A 25219-nucleotide genomic window follows, 5' to 3' on the forward strand; every position below is an offset into this window, starting at 1 on the left:
TCCATAAGACAGTTGAAAATAATATCATGTGGATACAGGCCGGGGCAGCATGGTTCAGTGGTTGAGCATCGACCTATGAACCAGGAGGTCACAGTTCGATTCCTGGCCAGGGCACATGTGCAGGTTGCAGGCTCGATCCCCAGTGTGGGGCGTGCAGAAGGCAGCTGATCAATGATTCTCTCTCATCATTGATGTTTCTATCTCTCTCTCCGTCCCCTTTCCTCTCTGAAATCAATAAAAATATATATTTTTTAAAAAAGAACTGACACAGCAAAGAGCAAACGCTGTATTTTTTTCCCATTGATAGAAAATTCTTGAAAATGCAAACTATGGTGGCAGAACATTCATCAGTGATTGTCTGGGGCCCAGGTTGGGCTAAAGGTGGGGAGGTGATACTGTTGTAATTACTTGGTTGTTATTTAACAGGAAAGGAGTGAAAGGGGAGACTTCATAGTATAGACATGCCATTTGTTCAGCTCTGCCAAAAAGCTGCACTTAACACGCCCAGTCTGTTCCCTGCTCATTGATGGGGGGAAGGGACTAGGCAAAGGCAGGTTAGGCACATGCCCAGTAACTTCTGAGTGATGTGGGAAATGCATGCTTGGCAATCACACCTAGGAACAGGTAAGTGGCCAGGATGGGCACAGCCACAGCAAGTACCTGAAATCTAAATATATAAACTTCTAGACAAAGGAAGTTCAGCCCTGCTTCCTCTCTCTCTTGGTTCTCAAGCACAGGCCTCTCTTGGGACTCCTGGTGCAGGGGCGCTAAGCTCCCCGGTGCCCACAGGGCGCACCACCACGTTGGGCTCCATGCATGGGCTGATGGGCTTTCATCTGGCCTGAATGCTGAACCACACCCGGCTGCATCATGGAACGGAAGCTCTGGATGCTGGCCCTCTTTCTGGCTCCCCTGACCTCCCAGCTGACCCTCTTTCAGGTCTGGCTTGGAGAAAAGGGGGCATTGCAACCCAAGAAATGTAACTTTACTTCTTCCACATTCCATCCTCTGTGTAGGCTAATGGAAATGCTTCTTTCAGTGGCGTCTCGAGAGCCTCACTCCCACTGGTGTCTGCGAAGGCTGGCCCTTTAGTTTCTCCAGCATCACAAGAACCAGAGAGAGTGGGGTTATGTAGGAACAAGAGCAAGTTTTTGGAGATGAGGGACACTTTCACTATCTTGATCACAGTGATAGCTCATGGACATACATAGCGGCCAAAACTGATCAAGTTATCTGTACAAAAACAAAAATCTATAAGCAAAGTCACTATTCTCAGGCTTTATAGAAAGTTCAATTAAGCAATTAATCATAAATAGTCTCTATTCAAGAAATCAGCCGAAACCGGTTTGGCTCAGTGGATAGAGCGTCGGCTTGCGAACTGAAAGGTTCCAGGTTCGATTCCGGTCAAGGGCATGTACCTGGGTTGTGGCCACCTCCCCAGTAGGAGATGTGCAGGAGGCAGCTGATCGATGTTTCTCTCTCATCGATGTTTCTAACTCTCTATCTCTCTCCCTTCGTCTCTGTAAAAAATCAATAAAATATATTTAAAAAAAAAAGAAATCGTTTCAGGAAATAGAAACAGAAGGAACAACCCCCAAATCATTTAACAAGGCTATTGTCACCTTGAAACAGTACTAGGACAGGATGGCATGAGAAAGGCAAAACACAGGACAAATCAATACCTTGGCTGTGGGTCCTCAGCTAGAAAAAAAAAAAAAATACTACAAGGACATTCGGCACCTCCTCCTGTGCAGTTAGATTTATGAGGGTCCCTGGGGCGGGGGCGGAGCTCGGCTCCTCCAGGGACATGTGCTCCAGCTGTTCTAGTCTTGATGTTTACCAAGCAACCAACTGTTTAGAGACAATTTAATTGTAACGAGCCCTCATAGCTAAGTGGTCTTTTATTAGCCCAAATGGAGCCCCGTGCATCGGGAGGGGCCGCCTTCCCCCAGGTCCCTTCCAGTCCTTCCCTATTAAAGTGAAATATGGCTTTAATATAGTCACACCTGGGGGAAGTGCTCTCTGAGGCCGCAGCCCTGGATGCCCACCCTCCCCCATTCAGGGTTGCCTCTTATTTCTTTATTCCTTGGGGCTGGGCTTTGCAACTTTTTGAATGATCAGATTAGCTTTAAAGTCAGTAGACACACAGCACCTGGAAAGCAAAATGGCTGGCCCTTCATGTGCTGTGCAGCGGACTTTAGTCATAATTTAAGTTTTAAAAGAAAAGAAGAGGGTTGGGAAGAGGGAAAAACAACAACTAGCCCATGGAAGCAAGTGTTAGCATTTCTTTATCCGGCATGTGTTCAGGGAAACTGCAGAATGAAGGACTTCATCAAATCCGTGTTTGCATGTGTCTTGGGCTCCTGAAGCATAGGAAAGGCCACATGGGCCAGAGCATGTTGGTCTCAGTCTGTGGGAGCGACATGGGGTGGGGTTAGGCGTTAGGAGCACTGTTACTAAGAAAAAAAGGGCCAAGCCCCAGCTGTTATTCCTGAGGTAAAGCAAGCTACTAGAAGCAGAAAACAGCTCATTGAGTGCACAGATCTCAGATGGAAGGTTTCATCGGCTCTCTAAATAATGACCCAACACTCTCACACACGGACATGTCTGGGTACCTATGCACACACAGGGCTTTGCTGCCCTAAAGAACTAAAGGATGTAACCAAATTCAATGCAGTATTTAGTCTGTGCTCAATCATGTTAGCAAAGGCTCAGAGCAGTTAATAACTTTGGGGACGTCACACAGCTCTCATGTCTTTGACTCCCAAGGTCTGTGCTACAGAATATGTTCCTCTTCAAAGTTGTCTTGACAAGTTCTTAATCTAGCTATCTTTGACATTTTCGGCCTCCTGTTGTTTTTTAAAAAATCCAAAGTATGGCCAACTCAGTCCTTAGTACCCTCCTCCTCCACATTTTGTATGATCAAATACTCTCTCTCTCTCTCTCTCTCTCTCTCTCTCTCTCTCTCTATATATATATATATATATATATATATATATATATATACATATATATATATATATATATATATATATATATATATTCCTGAGGAACTTGTGTCCACTGGCCCTAAGTTCAGTCTAATATAACTTTTATAATTGCAAAGTCCAAAATATCACCCACGTTCAGCTTTAAATATCACCGGGCTTCATGAAGATCCAGCAAGTACCTTTGAGTTGAACCTTGGGAATTTTCTTTAGTTAACTTTTCCTCCTTAAATAGTTTGTTGGGAATATTCTCATATTACAGAGAAAGGCCACAAAGCAAACATTAAAACAAAGAAACAAAGACACAAACAAATAAAGACTGGCGAAATCCAAGTACCTAATTCCAGTGAGAGAGAGAGAGAGAAAAAAATCACGTTGGAAGTCAGAGAAATTCTTTTGACTTATTATCTGAAATTCAGGTCAAATTCTACACTTCTTTTTCCACCTCTTTCCCCCTCTTGCCTCCCATAGCTTTATTGAGATAGAATTTATATATCATAAATGTGCACATTTAAAAGGTACAGTTAAATAAACTTTAGTATCCTCACAAATATGTGCAAACATCACCACAGTCAATTCTGAACACTTACTTAACTCAAGAAAAAGTTCTACATTCTTTAAATATTACTTTCTTATCGGCCCTTTCCCCTCTCTACCCTCCTCAACCCCCCAGTCCTAAGCCACTGTGAATCTATGTTCTGTCTCTATAGGTTTTTCTGTCCTAGATTTTCATAAGAATGAGATCCTATAGTATACTGTCATTTGTGGCTGGCTTTTTTTTCCACGTAGCATAATGTATTCAAGTTTTGTTTTTATTCTAGCTATCCTAGTGGGTGTCAAGTGGTAACTCATTGTGGATTTGATTTGTTTTCCTATTGCTGAGCATCTTTGCATGTGTTTTTTCCATGCATGTACTGGCCGTTTGTATATCTTTCTAGAACAGTGGTTCTCAACCTGTGGGTCCTGACCCCTTTGGGGGTCAAAAGACCCTTTCACAGGGTCGTCTAAGACCATCAGAAAACACATATATAATTACATACTGTTTTGTGATTAATCACTATGCTTTAATTATGTTCAATTTGTAACAGTGAAATTGGGGGTCACCACAACATGAGGAACTGTATTAAAGGGTCGCGGCATTAGGAAGGTTGAGAACCACTGTTCTAGAGAAATGTCCATTCAGATCTTTTACTCATTTTTATTTATTTATTTTTTAAAAATATATTTTATTGAATTTTTTACAGAGAGGGAGAGGGATAGAGAGTTAGAAACATCGATGAGAGAGAAACATTGATCAGCTGCCTCCTGCACACCCCCTACTGGGGATGTGCCCACAACCAAGGTACCTGCCCTTGACCGGACTTGAACCTGGGACCCTTCAGTCCGCAGGCAGAAGCTCTATCCACTGAGACAAACCAGTTAGGGCTCTTTTACTCATTTTTTAACTGGGTTCGCTGTTTTTGTATTATTCAATTATAAGAGACTTGTATATATTTCTAAATACAAGCCCCTAATTAGGTATATGATCTGCAAATATTGTCTCTCATTCAGGAGTTCTCTTTTTTACTTTTTTTGTGGTGTCCTTTGAAGCACAACTTTTGTTTTGATGAAGTTTAATTTATCTATTTTTTTCTTTTGTTGCCAATGCTTTTGATGTCATATTTAAGAATCCGTTGCAAATCCAATGTAAGAAAGATTTATTCCCATGTTTTCTTCTAAGAGTTTTCTAGTTTTTGCTCTTACATTTAGGGCTTTGATCAATTTTGAGTTAAGTTTTGCATATGGGTGAGTAAAGGTCCAACTTTATTCTTTTGCCTGTGCCTATTTGGTTGTCCCAGAACCATTTATTAAGAAGGCTGTTCAGTCAGTATTGGATCATCTTTGCATCTTTGTTGAAAGTCAGTTGACCGTAGATGAATGGTTTTGTTTCTGGACTTTCAAATTGTATGCCATTGAACTATATCCTGGTGTCAGAACCATACTGTCTTGATTACTGTTGCTCTGTATGAATTTTGAAATCAGCAAGTGTAAATCCTCTCACTGTATTCTTCTTTTTTGAAACTGCTTTGACTTTTCTGCAGCCTTTACAATTCCATATGGATTTTAGAAGCAGTATATCAATTTCTACAAAGAAGTCAGCTGGAATTTTGGCAGCAGCTGTGTTGAGTCTACAGATCAGTTTGAGGAGCATTGCCATTACAGCAATGTGAAGTCTTCCAATCTATGAATATGGTATGTGGCCCCTTTATTTAGATCACCTGTAATTTATTTGAACAATGTATATGGTTTTTAAAATATGAAATCTGCCCTAGCCTGTTTGGCTCAGTGGATAGAGTGTTGGCCTGCAGACCAAAGGGTCCCCGGTTCGATTCTGGTCAAGAACACGTACCTTAGCTGCAGGCTCCTCCCTGGCCTGGGGCCTGGTCCTGGTCTGAGCCCATGCAGGAGGCAACCAATCAATGTGTTTCTCTCACATCGATGTTTCTTTCTATCTTTCCCTCTCTCTCTTACTCTCCCTAAAAATCAATGAAAAAATATTCTCTAGTGAGGATTAACAAAAATATGTATATAAAAGTTAACTATTTATTCAATTTATTCTTAAGTATTTTATTCTTTTTATACTATTGATAATGAAATTGATTTCTTTATTTTATTGATTTTTCAAAGCAAGTCTATAGAAATGCAATTGTTTTTTTTTTTTGTTTTTTTTTTTTTTAGTTTTTGGCCTTGTATCCTGCAACTTTGCTGAACTCATTTATTCATCTCAATAGTTTTTAGTGCATTTCTTAGAATTGTCTCTGTATAAGATCAGGCCTTTTCTGAGAAGAGATATTTTTACCTCTTCCTTTCAGATTTGAATGCCTTTTCTTTCTTTTTGTAGCCTTATTTCTCTGAGTAGAATATTAAATAGAAGTAACAAGAGCAGGCATCCCTGCCTTGTTCTCGTTCTTAAGAATAAATTATCTCTGTAATGTTTTTGTCACTTCTTTTCCTTATACTCCATCCTTTTTACTTGACTAACTCTTAATTATCCTTGGGATCTTGGCAGTGATGGTGAACCTTTTGAGCTCGGCGTGTCAGCATTTTGAAAAACCCTAACTTAACTCTAGTGCCATGTCACATACAGAAATTTTTTGATATTTGCAACCATAGTAAAACAAAGATTTATATTTTTGATATTTATTTTATATATTTAAATGCCATTTAACAAAGAAAAATCAACCAAAAAAAATGAGTTCGCGTGTCACTTCTGACACGCATGTCATAGGTTCGCCATCATTGGTTTAGAGAGCCCTTTCTTCCTGAGATGTCTGTTAACATGCTTTCATAGCACCTTGTCATTAACACCCATGCATAGATAATTATTATTTAGTTATCTGTTCTCTCCAGTAAAATCTGAGATTCATGCGTGAGCAACTCCTCCCACATTATCTGGTCAATAAGTAGCTACTGGGCATATCAATAAATCTTTGAATGACACATAGCATAGTTAGTGCACAAAGAGGTAGTTAATAAACTGGGTAGTCAGTCAATAGCAAAGCATGGCAATACAAGGAATACAAAATCATTTAATAAATATTTTTATTAATTTCAGAGAGGAAAGGAGAGGAAGAGAAAGATAGAAACATCAATGATGAGAGAGAATCATTGACTGGCTGCCTCCTGCACTCCCCCTACTGGGGATCAAACCCCACAACCCAGGCATGTATCTTTGACCAGAATTGAATCTGGGACCCTTCAGTCTGTAGGCTGACACTCAATCCATTGAACCAAACTGGGTAGGACTAAGAAATCATTTTTAAATGCTTTTCTTCTTTTTCTTCAAGAGGTTTTCATTGTGGTGGTGTATGTTTGGGGTGGAGGTGGAAAACAGAAACACTGTTAAAGATTTAGCCCTGACCGGTTTGGCTCAGTGGATAGAGCGTCGGCCTGCAGACTGAAGGGTCCCAGGTTCGATTCCAGTCAAGGGCATGTACCTTGGTTGCGGGCACATCCCCAGTGGGGAGGTGTGCAGGAGGCAGCTGATCGATGTTTCTTACTCATCGATGTTTCTAACTCTCTATCCCTCTCCCTTCTTCTCTGTAAAAAATCAATAAAATATATTTTTTAAAAAAGATTTAAAAGTTCAGGTGTGAATTGAGTCAGGACCAGCTAACCTCAAGGTTCTACGTGGGCACTTGAATGTTATGATCATGAACATTCCTTTAATGCTTTTTAGGGGGAGCAGCAGCATTCTAAATGCTAGAGTCCTGCGTAGCTGCCTTACATCAGAAGAGGATGTGTACTTCCAAATTAATATGTAAATTTATTTAGCTTCTGTGCACTCTACTGGAAGTTAAAAAGCTTACCCTCATATAAAAAGAATAAAGCAATGTAATTTAAAGGGCCAATATTTTAGTAGAAATTTTCCTGAGATTTCAGAGTTGATAAGAAAGGCCCCAAGCACCATAAAGCTGGCCTTCTTAAGGTCCTTTGAAAAGAAAACCGGTACACACCTTTTTGGTCTTGTCTTTATTAGAATAAAATTGCTTTCTAGACAGATGGCAGATGGTTATATGTCATAAATAGCTGTTGACTTGTGGAAAACCAAATCACTCCAAAACAAAACCCAAATATTTTATTATAGGCAATTTTACTTTCAGATCATGTTTCCTGTGTTATTCTTGCAGTTTCATTTTTGTTATTACTACCAATATTTGCATGTAAACAGGATATCCGTTGCCTAGCAATTCATTATGTCTCTTGTTTCTTCTTTGCTGGAATTGGTTTAGCTCTCTAGTAAGGAAGTGAACGGTCTAAATTCTCTCCCATCTACAAAATATACCCCATTTTAATATCTGAATATGTTTGGTTTTGAAACAATTCGTTCAAATGTTCTTTTGACTTATATTTGTGTTCTAATTCTTACCAGAAATGAGTTGATATCATTACATTCACTCATTATTGCTTTCTGCCTCACTTGATTTGTGATGACTCTATACCTGCTTTAGTCAGTGGAGCGCCCCGAAAGGATATTCACCAAACTATTTTGGCAATTTAGAGAAATTGGAATAAAATAGATTTCATCAGTATGGGGATTGTCTAAATATATTGTTGAATTTCTGATACAAATGTACAGTGAAACTATTCTAGAAGTGTTGATATTGATATAAAACTACATTAAAAATGGCCAAAATGTATATAAAAGTGTGTGTTGGGGAAGGGATAGCAAGTGGAAATACAGCATGTATAATATGATCTCATTTAAATGTAAAAAAAAAAAATGGGCAGTTACTTTTTCTGTTCTAGATTGGCTTTAAATGCCATGGGTTGTGGTGGAGTCTACATAGACCTTCGATCTCTCATTTTATACCCTCTGCTTTGTTAGCTTTTTTTTTTCATACTGCACTAAACCTGTATTACTTTTATAATAAAAAAATAGTTCATACAGTCAAGGACAGGCTCTTTCTAAATTGAACATTTTTTTTATAGTTGTTGGTATAGCAGTAGCAATAGCCCAACTCTAAAGTTGTGGCAAGACATTCTTAGCATCCTACAAAAAGTCAGACCTCAAGAGCATTCCTGCATCTCAGTGACTATAACAGGCACACGTGTATCTAACCTATAATATCCCCCAGTATATGAGAACCTGATGTTTAAGTGATAACTTCTTACATTGTGGAATTTAAGGGCAGTGAACACTGGCTTTGCTCCCTCAAGGGAAAGGCAAGAACAAGATTTCTGCATGTTAATGACCATTTCCCCCTTTCTTATTTAAATAAAATGACAGCCCTAACCGGTTTGGCTCAGTGGATAGAGCATCGGCCTGTGGACTCAAGGGTCCCAGGTTCGATTCTGGTCAAGGGCATGTACCTTGGTTGCGGACACATCCCCAGTGGGGAGTGTGCAGGAGGCAGCTGATCGATGTTTCTCTCTCATCGATGTTTCTAACTCTCTGTCCCTCTCCCTTCCTCTCTGTAAAAAATCAATAAAATATATTTAATAAATAAATAAATAAATAAATAAATAAATAAATAAATAAATAAAATGACAGTTTGGGGCATTTTAGATAACATGTACAAATCAATTCCTCAACCACCCCTAAAGGAACCCCCAAATAAAACATCATTTCCAAGCAGAGCATTTTCCAGTCTATGAACATAAACTCAGTTCAAACTAAACCTAACTCTTTATCTACAGTAATGACACTGCAGATCGACTTTTCACTGCTACCTTCCCCTATGTTTGTCGCTTCTGGGTTCTAAGCTGATAGGTTCATTACAGGTATGACTCTTGTACAATATATACTATTCTATTATATAGATGTGTGTTAATTTGGGTAGTCTTTCATTTATTATTGAACTTTTTTCTCTTTATAAATGACTAGGGGCCCGGTGCATGAAATTTTTACACAGGTAGAGTCCCTAGGCCTGGCTGGCAATCAGGGCCAATCAGAGCCTTCCTTCCCCTGGCTGTCAGCTGCTGGCTGCTGGCCAGGGCCTTCCTTCATTCCATGCCACCCCCTAGTGGTCAGCACATGTCATAGCAAGCAGTTGAACTCTTGGTCAGTTTTACTCCTGGTTGGTCAAACACCTGAGGGGATGATTTGCATATTGGCCTTTTATTATATAGAATTCTGTGATGAACATAACATGTATATGGTTTTTCTCTTCATTTCTTGGATGAATTCACTTAAACATGTCCCACAAAATGAGCTTAAGACATTAAAAATTATAAGTATGATCTGGATCTAGGCAGATGCTATGACATTGCATTGGAGGTGATCATTTGTTTGGACAGACACACTATTTTATGGTCATCTTGACAGCACTGAGAATTATGATTCTGATTTAATTTTATGAAAATGTAATAGACATACAATAAAACAAAAAAAATTATATGTATTTATTTAGTATTATATGTATTTATTAAAGGAGGCTACAACTGTCCAATTTAAACTTATTTACAATCTCTCTTGTGTGCAATATTCCTTTTATGAAGTTGGTACATTAACGGGAGTCTTTCAGTTCCCTTTTCAGATGGCGTTTTATACTTTACACTAGAGGCCTGGTGCACGAAATTTGGTAGGGTCCCTAGGCCTGGCCGGCAATCAGGGCCTGCCAGGGTCTTCCTTCCCCAGCTGCCGGCTGCTGGCCAGGGCCTTCCTTTGTTCCGTTCCACCCCTTGGTGGTCAGCACACATCATAGTGAGTGATCAAACTCCCAGTCTCCTGGTTGAACTTCTGAGGGGACACTTTGGATATTAGGCTTTTATATATATAGATTATATTATGTCATACATGTTTCTTCATACTTGTTGCAGATATTATACCCCTTTTTTCCTTGAAAATTTGATAAACAAATATTTCTCCACACAAACACACATACACATACATATATGTTAAAGTTTTATATTTACATACATGGAATTACAAACATCTTTTTAAGACTTTCTCTTTTCATTTGATAATGTCTTCAGCCTCTTTCTGTCTATATCAGTCTTTTCAATGGTCACATTACATTCCAGAATACAAAAGTTTATCTGTTCAAGGTGTGTTTTTTTTTAATTGAGTTGTGAAAATATTTTCATATTATTCTTTGTAAGTATTGATATGTAACAAATTTATTGAAGTGGACTAATTGGATAAAGAACAAGTAAGTACATTTTAAATTTGGAAAGATAGCCTGGCCAGTGTGGTTCAGTGGTTGAGCATTGACCCATGAACCAAGAGGTCACTAGTTTATTTCCAGTCAGGTCACATACTGGGTTGCGGGCTAGATCCCCAGTAGGAGACATGCAGGAGGCAGCTCATAGATGTTTCTCTCTCTCAAGTCAGGAAAAACTTATTAAACAAACAAACACACACAAAAAAAACAGCAGAGGAGATACTTTTATTCATTCTTCTTTCATGAATATGGCCCAAGCCTCTCACATCAAATTATAAGCAAAACTTGTGCATCCACAATGTATGAAGCAGTTATAATGTCCAATATGCCAAATGAGCTTTAAAAAATGACGGGGAAGAAAAAGTTTCCTATCCCACCTCATGCTTTCAGACCCAGTAGGGTTAAGATTTCAGCTCCATTCACTGCTAATGGGTCTATGTTTTTATTAATGTTTAGGGCCTATTTAAAGGTTTTTATTCTTTGTGTTTTTTTTCCTTTCTTGTTACTTTAATTTTATCTGTTTTGACTAGACATCCAACAGGGTTTTCTGCATTTCTTTATTCTCCCCAATACTGATTTGGCTAGAAATAGAAATGCATTCCATTTCTATTCTGTCGGCATTTACATTTAAATATTTAACAATCAGATCTTATATTTTTCCAACAAATGTAAAGTATTTGTTACCTTTCCTGAGAAGAAGTAATGACTTTAGAGTACATTAACTTTCTGACTAAACCCTCTCTGAATCCTGTAAGTTACATTTGTCTAATAGTTGAATCCTGTCCTGATTTTAAATACAAACCATTATTTTTAAAGTCTACATGATTTTAGATATATGAATGTTTTACCAGTATTTTTGTTCTATGCAATTTATTTTTTTCTTCTTGATTCATTTTCTTCTTGCTTAACTATGACTGATAGCAGTTCTTTCATTGAAGCATAAAGATTCTTTAGATGTCTTTTTGTTATTCTCATTCTTGAAGTGTAGATTAGCGAGGTACCAGATTTTAGTTTTACAGCTATTTACATCTTAAATATTCTATTTGATTTTCTTTTATTACCCAGAGTGTTTTTATGAGACGTTTTATGTTTTTTCTTTATAGGAAATATTTAATTTTTTTTTCATGGTAACTTTCAATACTTTTTTATGCTTAGTATTTTTCCATTTAATTATAATATGTGTGGTGTGATTTTTTAAAAAAATTTGGGTTTATAGTTTTTACACTTTTTAAGTGTGAGTACACTTGACTTTCTTCATTTCTGGAAAAAAAATCATTATCATTTCAAATCTTGCTTCTTCCCCATTCTCTGTAGTCTCACATTCTGGAACTTCTGTGAAATAATGCTATATATTCTATTGCATTTAAAAATTTTTATGTACAGTCTTGATGGTTTACTAAAGTCTATATTTTTAACTCTCTTTTTACTATTTATAATTACTTTTACTATTTTTCTAACCCATCTATTAACTTTTTATTTTCAATGATAACACTTTTTAACTTTAATATCTTTTTTGGTTCTTTACTATATCAGTCCATTCCTTTGTTATAATCATGTGCTTGTTTTATGAATTTGATTTCTTCCTGTATTTTTAAACCTATCATAAAATCTCCTATTTCTAGGTCTTTGAATGTAAGTTATTCCATGTATTGGATCAGTATGCTGTATTTGTAAGTACATCCAGCCCTTGTTAATTGAAGATTCTGTATTTGTGAACTCACCTTATGGATAAATTTTATTGGGGACCCCCAAGTCAATACTGAGGCAGTTTTGCAGTCAGGCCCATGCAAAGATCAGCAAAAAGTTTTAGTGTTCCAACAGGCTTGTTCTCAGATGAGGTTGAACAAAGTTACACTCTGTCTTCTTGTTTAGCTGCTCATCCTGTAAACAAATGTCTTTCTTGAAAAACTTAGTTCCATGTTTTTCACATTTCTGTGATTCTGTCAGTGGCTTTTCTGTTTAAAATAGTCCCCAGTTCGTACTGTGTCCCTAAGTGCAAGAAGGCTGTGATGTGCCATAAGGGGAAATACATGTGTTAAATGAGGCTCTTCAGGCAAGAGTTATATGAGCTGTTGGCTATGAGCTCAAGGTCAAAGAATTAACAATAAACAAGCATACCTCATTTTATTGCCCTTTGCTTTATTGTGCTTCGCAGATACTGTGTTTTGTTGGGGGTTTTTTTTGTTTTTTTTTTTATAAACTGAAGGTTTGTGGCAACCCTGAGTCAAGCAAGTTGATTGACGCCATTTTTCCAATAGCATTTGTTCACTTCATGCCTCTGTGGCACATATTGGTCATGCTCAAAATATTTCAAACTTTTTCATTATTATTACATTTGTTGGGGTGCTCAGTGGTCAGTGATCTTTGATGCTACTAGTGCAGTTATTTGGGGCACCACAAACCACACTCCTACAAGACAATGCACCTAATCGGCAAGTGTTGCTTGTATTCTGACTGGTCCACCAAACAGTTGTTCCTCTGGCTTCCCTTTCTCAGGCCTTCCTATTCCAGGAGACCCAACAGTGGTCAAGCGAGAGGAAGAGTTGCAAGTCGCTCACTTTAAATCAAGCTAGAAATGATTATGCTTAGTGAGGAAGGCATGTCCAAAACCAAGACAGCCCAAAAGCTAGGTCTCTAGCACCAAATAGTTGGCCAAGTTGTGAGTGGAAAGGAAAAGTTCTTCCAGGAAATTAAAAGTGCTCTTCCAGTGAACACATGAATAAGAAAGCGAAACAGCCTTATTTCTGATATGCAGAAAGTAGTTGTAGTGGTCTGGATGGAAGATCAAACCAGCCACAGACATTCCTTTAAGTCAAAGCTGAATCCAGAGCAAGGCCCTACCTCTCTTCAATGCCATGAATGCTGAGCGGTGAGGAATCTGCAGAATAAAAGTCTGAAGCTGGAAGAGGTCGGTTCATGAGGTTTAAGAAAGACGCCATCTCTATAACAGAAAAGAGCCAGTGACACGTGCAAGTGCTGATGTAGAAACTGCAGCAAGTTAGCTAGAAAATCAACCTGAGATCATTAATAAAAGTGGTTACACTGAACAGCAGATTTTCAATGTAAACTAAACAGCTTTATATTGGAAGAAGAAGCCACCTAGGACTTTTATAGGTAGAGAGGAGAAGTCAATTCCTGGCTTCCAAGCTTCAAAGTGTAGGCTGACTCTCTTGTTAGGGGCTAATGCAGCTGGTAACTGGAAGTTAAAGCCAATTGCTCATTTACCATTCTGAAAATCCTAGGGTCCTTAAGAATGATCCTTTCAAAACTATTTATAAACAGAACAACAAAGCATGGATGACATTTACAACATGGTGTACTGACTATGTAAACCCCACTGTTGAGACTTACTGATCAGAAAAAAAAAATTGGAATATATACCCAGAAGTGGGATTGCTGGATCAAATGGCAGTTCTATTTTTTTAAGAACTTCCATACTGTTTACCAATTTATATCTCACCGACAGTGGTCAAAGTTCTTTTTTCTCCACATCCTCCCCAATATGTTATCTATTTTTTGTTTTTTGTTGTTTTGACAATAGCCATCCTAGCAAGTGGGAGGTGATATCTCATTGTGGTTTAGATTTTTTTATTTCTCTGATGTTTAGTGTTGTTGAGGACCTTTTTATGTATCATTTGCCCATTTGAATATCTTCTTTGGACAAATATCTATTCAGGTTATTTGTCTATTTTAATCATATTACCTTTTGCTAATGAGTTATATGACATTAGAGGCCTGGTGCACAAATTTGTACACTGGTGGGGTCCCTCAGCCTGGCCTATGGGGATTGGGCCAAAACCAGCTCTCTGGCATCCCTTGAGGGGTCCCAGATTGTGAGAGGGCGATTCTCGGGTGATGCACCCTGGAATTGGGCTCCCTCCTCTCTGGTTCTGGGTGCGCCCCCCAAGAATCACAGCTGCCAAGTCACTGCAGCTCAGCAGCTCCTGTGTTGAGTGAGCATCTACCCCTTGGTGATCAGTGTGCATCATTGCTACCAGTCAGATGGTGGAACGGCCAAACGGTCACCTAGGCTTTTATATATAGAGATAGATTTTTGTTATTAAATTTATATATTTTAGACATTTTAGATATTAATCCCTTTTCTGATATATGGTTTGCAAATATTTTCTCCTATTCTGTAAACTGCCTCAACGTTCTGTCGAATGCTTATTTTGATGTAGTCCCATGTATTTATGTTTACATTCATTTTTGCTGCATTAGTGAGAGCATGGCTTTGGATACATTAAAATCCTTACAGAATATTAATTTTCTCATCTGCAAAATGAGGCTAATATGACTCATTGTGTGTGGTTGTAAGTCTGCAAGATGGTCACCCCTGACCGCTTCTTGATATTAACACCCCTGTGTACTCTCTTACCCTTCAGTGCTGGGTGGAGTTATTGACTTGATTTTAATTATTAGAGGACTGGAGCAGGGGTGGAATGCCACTTCCAAGATTAGGTTACAAGTAGACTGTGGCTTTTATCTCAGGTTCTCTTTCAACTCTCTCAGATCATGTCACCACGGGAGAAGCTAGCTACCATGTTGTGCAACAGCAATTGGGGGGAAGCCCACAAGGCGGGGAACTGAGGGCTGTCGACAGCTATGTGTGAAGCCTTTGACGTGGGTCCTCCCTGAGTTGAGCCCTGCGATGTCTTCAGCCTCTGCCAACACTTTGGTTAAAGCCTCATGACAAACCCTGTGTCATAACCATGTGGCCAAGCCATTTGCAGCTTCATGACTCACAGAAACTCACAGAAAATAAGTGTGTGTTGTTCTCAGCAGCTAGGTTTGGGGGTGATTTGTCACAGAACAAACAATAACTAACAGACTTTGCCAGTGATATTATGATGTAAAACCTATATGTTAAGATTTTGAGAGCATGAGAAAAAGATGGGGAGGTCTTGAGAAACAATATTAGGAAAGGATATCAATACAGACTTCTGTCAATTGTGAAGAATACTTATTATAATTTGCTTCTAGTTCAGCAGTTAGTTAGGTGCCACCCCACCCTAGGTGTGGGGTTTTAGAGAAGAAATTTAGATGTTTCTATTAGAAAGCTTTCCAGGAGATACTGAGCTAGGGAGTGATAGTCACATGGCGCCATGTGTTCACTGACAGATCTGACTACCTCTAATGGTTACCCAGTAGATCATCTGAGGTCCCTATTGAATATCTCTTCATTTTATTTCCACTTTTAAACTTGCATGAATAGTTCTGATGATAATTACCAAATGTTGATACATATGGAAAAATCAGCATTCCACAAATATCCAACTTGGCCAGATTTTATACACGTGTGGCTGCTTGAAATTCAGCAAATTTCATTAGAATCACATGTTTGCTTAGAAAAATAATAGCCAAAAACTGTTCTGAGAACACGCGCGTGCGCGCGCGCACACACACACACACACATACACATGCATGTATGTGTGTTCAGGCATGCAAGCAGACAAAGAAAAGAAGAAATCTTAACTTGAACTTGTAAGAATTGTAAGTTTCAAGTTGGATCTTTTGAGATTCCTCCATGCTACTACTACTACTACTACTACTACTATATCCTGAGTATATCTTTTCATACTTATTCTACCTCAGTAGGTTGCTATGTTTAATGAGATAATAATACTGTCATATATTGCAGGATTGTTCACTGACTGCATTTTAATTATTATTTTATGTATTCTATGCTAACCAGTAACTTTGCTTAATTGCTAAAATTTAGTGTAATTATTATCAAGTACATATACAGGGTGGGGCAAAAGTAGGTTTGCAGTTGTTCAAATGGAAAATAATACAATAATGAATAAATAATAATACAGGAATACATTCTGTGTTTCATGACCTCACAACTGTAAACCTCATGTTGCCCCATCCTGTATGTAGTCTCCATTAATTGCCATTTTCAACTACTTTACATAAATATATCTCCCTCACCCTATCTTCCCTTAGCCTTCAGAATGCCATCAGGAAAACATTCCCTTATTCCTTACAACTTCAGTTCTGTCTTCAAGTGCAGTTTTTTCCCCTCAGCCTATTCTGCTTTTACCTGTAAACACCTGAAAGGCATTTAACAAGAATTATACTTATGACCCATACTGCAATCTGAGGTTCTTTATGTTTAATTCTCTGACTTTCACAACACCTTTGACCTTCACTCACACTCTTTTCATGCTTAGAGCTTCTCCACTTTCAGGACCACCATTGGCCATCTTCAGCTTAATGAGGCCAAGAGAATTCTTGATTTTCTACCAATCCTTATCCCCTTTAAAACCTACTTCCCTGTAGTCTTCCCCATCCCAGTAAAAAGAGTTATCTATAGTTTAATCCAAACATTTAGGAGTTATCCTTGATGCCTCCCTTTCTTTTATTCCCACTTCATGAACATAAGCATGCCTTGGGAACTCATCACATGGCTGCCTCTATCTAGTCAGTCAGATCCTGGCTGAAATGATCTTTCCTCAGAGACCTTCTTTTCCACTCAGTGTATGGTAACCACTGCCACCTGCAATCACATCACTCTATTTATATCATAATCACCATCTGATGTTTTCCCCATGTTTTTATTCCTTTGTTACCTATCTCTTTCCGCCTTCTGTCCTCACTACTACAATAAAACTCCATGACAGCAGGGATCTCACGTGTCTTATTAACCATAGTTGCCAGGCTCATAGTTGATGAGAAAAAAATGTTTGTGAAATTAATGTTAATATTAGGCCTCTTCCTTTCTGACTAAATAAAACCACATCAAGGAGCCTTGCTGAAATCCCTTTGGCATGCTCTTCTCATATCCCTGATTTCCCTGTCGTCCGACCCATTTCTGAACCTCATATGACCCGGTCAAATCTCTGCCCTTTCTTCTTACTTCTATTGCTCATTTCTGAATCCTGCTTTCTTTTTTTCCTACTTCCTAGCAGCCCAGAGTTGCCCAAGAAATGTGCCCACAATTCAGGAAGCTATCTAAAGCCCTCACTCCTTCTTGGTTACGTTTTTTCAGCTTCATCACTTGTTAACTCCTTACCAAATTCCACAGGGCTATAACAAAATGTTGTCACTCTTCACAATCCTAGTTCTTCCTAACTTCTTACAGCAGATGGTTGGAGTAATCTATAAGGGCTTCTTTCCTATCTTTTCTCTTCACTTGTGACCATTTTCTTCTTGTTGCTTTGATATCTCAGCATCTTCACCCTTTAAATCCTCAATCCTTCTCTAGAGAATAAGGTAATCCTCTTTGCCTTCAAAATGTATCCATAACATCCCCACTAAGGTTGCCTTGGCATTTTATTGCATTAATTACTTTTTCCTCCCATATCATGAATTTTCCTGTCCTATAAACATGTCCAGATCTTCATCACTCTAAAAACTATCTTCCTTTTACCTAACATATAAAATATCTTCAGTCATTCCTTTCACATTGACAAAGATGATATCTAAAGGTTTTTTAAAAATTTATTTTTATTAATTTCAGAGAGGAAGGGAGAGGGGGAGAGAGAAACATCAATAATGGGAAAGAACCATTGATCAGCTGACTCCTGCTCGCACCACTCTGGGGATCAAGCCTGCAACCTGAGTATATGCCCTGACTGGGAATCAAACCGTAACCTCCTGGTTCATAGCTGGATTCTCAACCACTGAGCTATGCAGGCCAGGATATATCTATACTTTTAACCTCAATTTTCTGATGATCAATTTACTTTTAAGCACCTGGCTGCTCTGCTTTATTAATTTGCTTGACTATTTGGAGTGGAGGGGGGTGTGTTCTATCCTTTGAGGTCTGGGTAAGTTCTTCTTGATCATTTTCTTCAATGTTCTGCCTTTATTCCACCCTCCTCCTTCTTTCTGCCTTGGAGATTGTGCCCTCCCAATGGCCTCAGTTATTTTCATTTGAAAATAACAAAATCTATATTCGTGGTCCTGATTCATAACCCTAACCTCAGTACTATGACTCAATTATTCACCAACATTTTATCAGGAAAGTACCTTAAACATCTTAAATTTACCAGGTTTCAACCCAGACTTATTATCAAACCTACCTCCCTTTCTTCCAAATTTCTGTTCATTATTCCCTCAGATACTTGTTTATCCAAGTACAAAATTTCGGAGTGATCTTTACACCATTTTGTTTTCTTCCAGACTCATAGCCTGTCACATTTTCAGATAAGCCTGGAACCCACAGGTTCTAAAACACTGGTTTTAGAACAATATTGGACCAGTATGTACTGGTTACTGGTCTGTGATGCAATGAGAAAAATGAGACAGTCCAGATAGTTAAACCCAGAATTAAAACTCAACCTAGAGGTCTGCCTGAGATTACGTTTTTTTCTATCTATTTATGTGTTCAATGGTTTTGTATTCTTAAAGGAGAGTGGATAGTGTTGGATTTGTTTTAACATTCCCATAGGGCAAAGCCATACAAGGTTTATTTTTTAATTATCTATTAAATCCAAAACTCAAGGAAGCTCTGCTCTAAATGCCTCATCTGCAGTTGCTCCTTTCCATTTCCACGGACACACCTAGTCTAGCTTTTCTTTTCTTTTCTTTTCTTTTCTTTTCTTTTCTTTTCTTTCCTTTTCTTTTCTTTTCTTTCTTTTCCTTGATAATTGCAACCAATGTATTGACTCTGATGTCATTGCTCTTCCCCAGATATCTTCTATACAGACCACTGTCTGAGGACACTTCTAAAACCATGGCCTCAGAAGTGTCACGTCCCTTCTCAACACCCCCTCTCAGGCCACCACCACTGTGGCAATTTCTCTCTTCTGCTGAGGTTCAGGACGGAGCTAAATGGAAATGAGAGCACTCTGTGGTCCCCACCCTCCCTTGTCAATCCTGACTAGTCACTTGCTGGCTTGCTACCTTGATTCATTGTCTTCATAATGTTTTCACTATCTGGAATTCTCTCATCTATTTGTTTTGAGTTTACTATTTCTCTCCTTCCCACACATACTAGAATATAAGTTAATTGAGGACAGGAATTTTATTTTATTTTTTATTTTTGGTTAATTTTCACCGGACGATATTTTCCCATTGATTTTTAGAGTGGAAGGGTGGAAGAGAGAAACATTGATGTGAGAGAGACACACCGATTGGTTGCCCCCTACACAGGGATTGAGGCTGCAATTGAGGTATGTGCCCTTGACCCGAATCAAACCCAGGACCCTTCAGTCCAAGCGTTGATGCTCTATCCACTGAGTCAAACCAGCTAGGTCAGGAATTTGATTTTTGTTCACTCTTGATCTCTAAGGCCTACTCCATGGTACAAGCCTTCTATAATTAGTTGTTGAAAAATATAAATAGGGGGAAAAGAAAAGAATGAATAAACAAAAAAGAAGAAATGGAAGTTCTCCCACTTCCAACGACCTCTCCTCGGGTCAGTGGTTCTTGATGGACGATTTTGCTCCCAGGGTCAGATGGCAGGTTTGTCTTCCTTCCTATGGCAACAAGGGGAAACCCGGCCATGTCTGTAAGGAAATCAGCACCACATGGTCCATCCATTTGTCACCATCTATTTCAGAGGGAAAATGGTGTCATGGGTACTCCTGATCCATGGGGGGACAGATTTGCTGGTCTCCCTACCAGCAGTTGCTAGAAGTTCAATAAGTTACACATAAAAATATATGAAAATGGTGAATGTGCATGGAGAAGAACGAAGGGCAGTCAAAGAAGAGGCTGTCACTCTGGAAAGCCAGTCCAGCCTTCGGCAAAAGGACTCATAACGACTCAATTGTCAGTTCAGCCAAAGTGTTTGTGAATGGAATGCTTTCTGTTGAATGAGCGAATGCGGCTCCCTAACTGACAAGGTCTGATTCAAAGCGGGCTGAGAGATCCCAGCATGATCTGACCGATCAGCTACAGCACATGTGTTCCCTCCTGTCAGCCACAGTCACTTCTGGTTTGACTTGGCCACCCAGACATGAGGGAGCCAGGTTGTGGGAGAAACCCAGTCATTGACAATGTGACCAGAGAATTGTCCATCAGCTATTTTCCACCCTGATCAGCATTTCTTAGTTGAGGACAAAGGTCTCCGGGGCAAGGAAGACCTTTGCACTGGAAGCTTTCTTCCCGTCAGTAGAATCCCATGACATGGCCTTGTAGACCCTAAAATCAAGAAGGTCATTTATTTTTCTTCTGTTGTCTCTTTGCAGGCAGTGCCAAATTCACTAGAAAATACGCTTAGAAGAAATATGCTTAAAACTTTTAAAAAAGGGATACCCTTGGTGTCTTCAGGAAACTTGTTTCTGGTCTCTCACGCCTTATAATCAGAGAGCTTTGTGTGGTTGTTTTGATGTTGTTGTTTTTTTTCTTCCAATATTAGACTGGCAAATTGTCCCTCTAGCTGTTCCCTCTCAACCCATCCTCTGTGAAGCTGGCGGGACTACTGAGAGTTGTCTTACTTCGGAAAGAGGTTTATTGTGAAGAGTTGACCCTACGATTTTCCTCTATGACATGCGGAGTCTGTTGAGTGAGCGATTTTATGACACCAACGTACTCAGCAGTTTTACGAGAGCCTCATTTTCAAAGTGTAGTTTTATTTAGTGCTCAGTCCTTCCAGAAATACGGAAAAGACGCAGAGAAATTGCGTTAATAGTCTTACCACATCTGTACCCTTAAATGTGGATGCACTTGATCTTTGCTTTTCATCAAACTAGAAGCCTAAATGTCAAGTAAAAATGAGTTGGCGTACAAATCTGTCCATCAGAGAGTCTGGGTGAAGGTGGTTTCGTCTTCTACAAGCCTACCACTAGAGGGAGTAAAAGCCAGCAGACTGCATACCCACCCTCTGGAGGCCCCAGCCAGGTTGGCTGTTTTACCTTTCTCTTTAAACAAATGATCCTCAGCTCGCTCACTTGCCCCAGAAAAATACCAGCATCTGGTAGGCTGTGTTTATTCTGAGGTTACTATTTCTAAAAATAGTTTTCTGAAAAATTACCCTCCTGGGCTGGGAAGTGCACAGGCGGCATGGTGAGTAGGAGGCTCTCCTGCCTCAGAGGGACTCTGGAGGCTGGCAGTGGGGGACAAGAATGCACAAAAAGGGCACAAAACTGGTTGACATGTGAGGACTCCAGGTGCCCCTGAAGACTGGGTCAGGCCAGATTCACCAAACCCCACAGAAGCAGCAGGTTGGCTGAGACCTGGCCATCCCTGTCGAGCCCCCGAAGTGAGGGTGCAGCCTGAGTCTGTGGCCCCCACACAGGTGGCAGGGGGTGGGGCAGCTCTGGAGGAGAGATTTGCTCTAGCCTGATGGTGACAGATATAGGAGGCCTTACCAACTCTCTGGGTCTTCCAGACAGCACAAGGCCGTGCATGCCTGTGTGTGTGTGTATGTGTGTGTGTGTGTGTGTGTGTGTGTGTGTGTGTGTCTGTTTCCCATGCATGTGCTAGAAGGTGGAAAGTGGAGACAGCCAAGATTTTCGGGTATTTTTCCACTTCCCCCAAGTTTTCTCCCTATCCAATCTATCTTCAAAATTCTAGTAAAATGCTTTAGAGTCATTCTTCTGTTTCTATCCATTCCATTCAAAAATCCCCTAAAGGCCTAAAGCAAAGAACCTCAATAGTGGGATGACTGCCCTGCTGATGGCTATTTGGGGCAAGGTTCTTGGATAGCCCAGTAGGGAACTGGCTGTTCCTCCTCCCATGGCCAGTGGATCCTGCCCTTCCTGCCTGTCTGTCTTTGCCGTGATGCCTTAAGGTGGAGGGTTCAGGACTAGCCTTCCCTGTGCTGGGGACACAGTGGCTGCCAGGTCATGGGCAATGCCACACAGTTCCTTGGGGAATCAGGCACATAGACCACACGGACGCTGGGGCATGTAGGAAGCCATTCATGAAGGTCTCCTCCAGGCAGGCTGCTGAGGACAAGGCTCCTCTGTGCCACCCCGATGAACTCATGGGGGAATCTAGCCTACGGGATCCCCGAGAAGTCCACTCTCTGAGCTTTCAGTGTGATAGCTGGGTCTATACTTTCCCATTCTTTGTGTTAAAACAGAAGGAGCACTAGGCTGGGCATTAAGAGGATTCTGGCTTCTAATGCCTGCTCTGTTCATATCGAGCTCTGATTTCAGACAAATCATTGAACTCCTCTGGGCCTCGTCTTCTGTAAAAGGAGGATGTCAGAGGAGACTTCTGTGACCTTCTTTCTGATTCAAAAAGTCCATGAGTTCTGTCTGGTGGATCTAGATTCTTCTACAATGTCTGGCCCACTGCCTCCAACTAAAAGTCAAGAGAGAGACAGAGAGATCCGGGTTAAAGTGCACTGCCAGCCCTGGGGTGTGGAGCCGTCCTGTGTGGGAGGAAGCAAATTTAGGAGGAAACAAGCTTCATTTATTCTGCCTGATATGGTTATCTCTCTGAGGCTTGTGCCCAAGCAAGCGAGGTGAGGGTGCAGAGGAAGAGGAGGGGGACACGCTGTCAAATGTCAAATGTTGAGCAAAGTCTTTGAAGTCTGACAATTGAGACTTCCGGTAACTTTTGTCTCTACTTTGGCAAAAAAAAAAAAAAAAAAAAAGGGAGAGGGGGAAGAAGGGGAAAGAAATCGGGGGAGACAGAGAGAGTGAGAGAGAGAAGCTAAAAATAAATCCAAATGTGAGAGATCCCCATGTAGGTTTTATGCAAAGATTAGGCAAATAATATCTAAAAGACTTGGAAGGAAGCTGGGACTCTCTTCTTCGGCTGCCTTTAAGACTATCCCTGGCTATAGCTCCCATTAACCCTGAACTCCAAGCCATGGTGACACACCCACTTGGGCACAGCGCATGTGCTGAGAGGAAGCATGAGTGGTCCCCACTGCTAAGATCTCCCTGGGCCATCCTAAAGCCTCCACTCTCCAGGGTCCTGTTGCTACTCAAGGGAATAGGAGATACACGTGCACGAATGCACAATGATAAAATGCAACAGATTCAAAGTATGCTAGAGGGCTGCGTTTTACATGGTCAAATACACACAGATAGGAAACACATCTGTGAGCCAGGGTGGTCTAGGAAGTCTTCATGATTGAGGTGAGTCTGAATATGGGTATATGGTGAGGTGTGATTTGAAGAACAAATCACACACAAAAAAAATCACATTTAGTTATCAACTGCCTCCTCATCTACAAGTTTAACCAACCAAGCACATAAAATTTACCTCTCTCACTCTCTCTCTCTCTCTCTCATAAAATTTGCCCATATCTCCAGGTAGTAACCAATAGAAGGGCCTACAGCAAACGTATCCAGTTTAAATTCTGATAACTGAGGATGGAAAACTGGTGAGGCAGCCAATAAGTTCTGTATGAAGATCCCTCATTTTGCCTGTGAAGCCTGGGTATGCCCAGCCACTAGTAACAAACAGTCAGGGAACCACTAGGACCTCTCTATGTGAGTAGGTGCTATGAGTAGAGGCGATTTTAGGTACCCTTTGGGGTTCTCTAAAACATCCAAATCCAGCGTTGACTTAGTTGGCTTTTCCCTGGAGAGGACATCACGTGTTCAAGGAAGCGCTGGCCCCAAGAGGACCTCTGGGACACCAGGTGTGGTTAAATGTTGGCATCAGAAAAGAAAATGCGGAGAAGCTGAGCTGCTGGGGGATTCAGGAAGGGGGGGGCTCCTCTGAGACCCTCCAGGGACAGCTGGGAGCGTTCTTGTCCATGATGCCTCCGCTCAAGGAAATTGACACTCCCAGAGCGCCTGATGGAGAAAAGGGTCCTTAACTATTTCCTCTGGAAATCACCGCGGCGTGACTGCCAGGCTGTTCTAGCAGCTCACTCACCAGGGCTCTGGCCTGTGGGATGGGGGAGAGGTGAGGTACAGGCCTGGCAGGAAAGTCGCCGAGCCCATGGCCCTTCTTCTCAAACTCCCACTCATCTGCCAACTGGAGAACCCTCCTGGGTCAGATCCTATCAGATCCCAAGGAGTCCTCATTTCCCGTAGACCAGAAATAAGCCACTGAGGGAACACCAGGGAGGGGGTTTCAATGTGGTGTGATTTCAGGAACCCCTTTGCCCCCCCCCCCAAATATTTCACAGTCCCCCAAATCCTCCTCGTAAGAGGCAAGGGCAGAAATGGCAGAAAAAAGTCCTATTCCAGTTGTGTCTGGCTGCCTATGGACTGAACAAACAGTGAACAACGTCCAGGGACTCCGGTTTCTTACTCTTTCTGCTCTGCCTTATTACCCCTCCAACCCCTGAGAAAAAAGAAACAAATGATTCACAGACACAGGATGGGAGTGGGGGTGCGGTGGGTGAGAGCAGGATTGTTTGGTAAGAGGAGGTGTCTGTGCAGGTGAGGCGATGGAGGTTGGGAGCTGGGGGAGAGGCAGTGACCTCAGAACCAACAGCGCCATCCATTGAGATTGGGGTGATACAGGGCCCACAAAGGCTCATAAGCAGGGGCTGGATTCTCCAACTGCAGGGACCGCGGAAGCCCCCCGCTGGGCTCTAGGCCCCGGGGCCTCCAATCCCAGCGACTCCATCCCTTCTCCTTTGTCTCCTGCTCCTCGCCTGCCTCCTCTGCTCCCCGCTCCGTCTCCATCCTGGGGAGCCAGCTGCAGCATGTAGGAGGAGCAGGCCCTGTCACGGCTGTCTCTAGTGTGTTATTGTTAGTGTTACGTTACAAATCC

Source organism: Myotis nattereri (genome assembly GCF_964212035.1).
Source record: "Myotis nattereri genome assembly, chromosome: 19".
NCBI classification, from domain to species: Eukaryota; Metazoa; Chordata; class Mammalia; order Chiroptera; family Vespertilionidae; genus Myotis; species Myotis nattereri.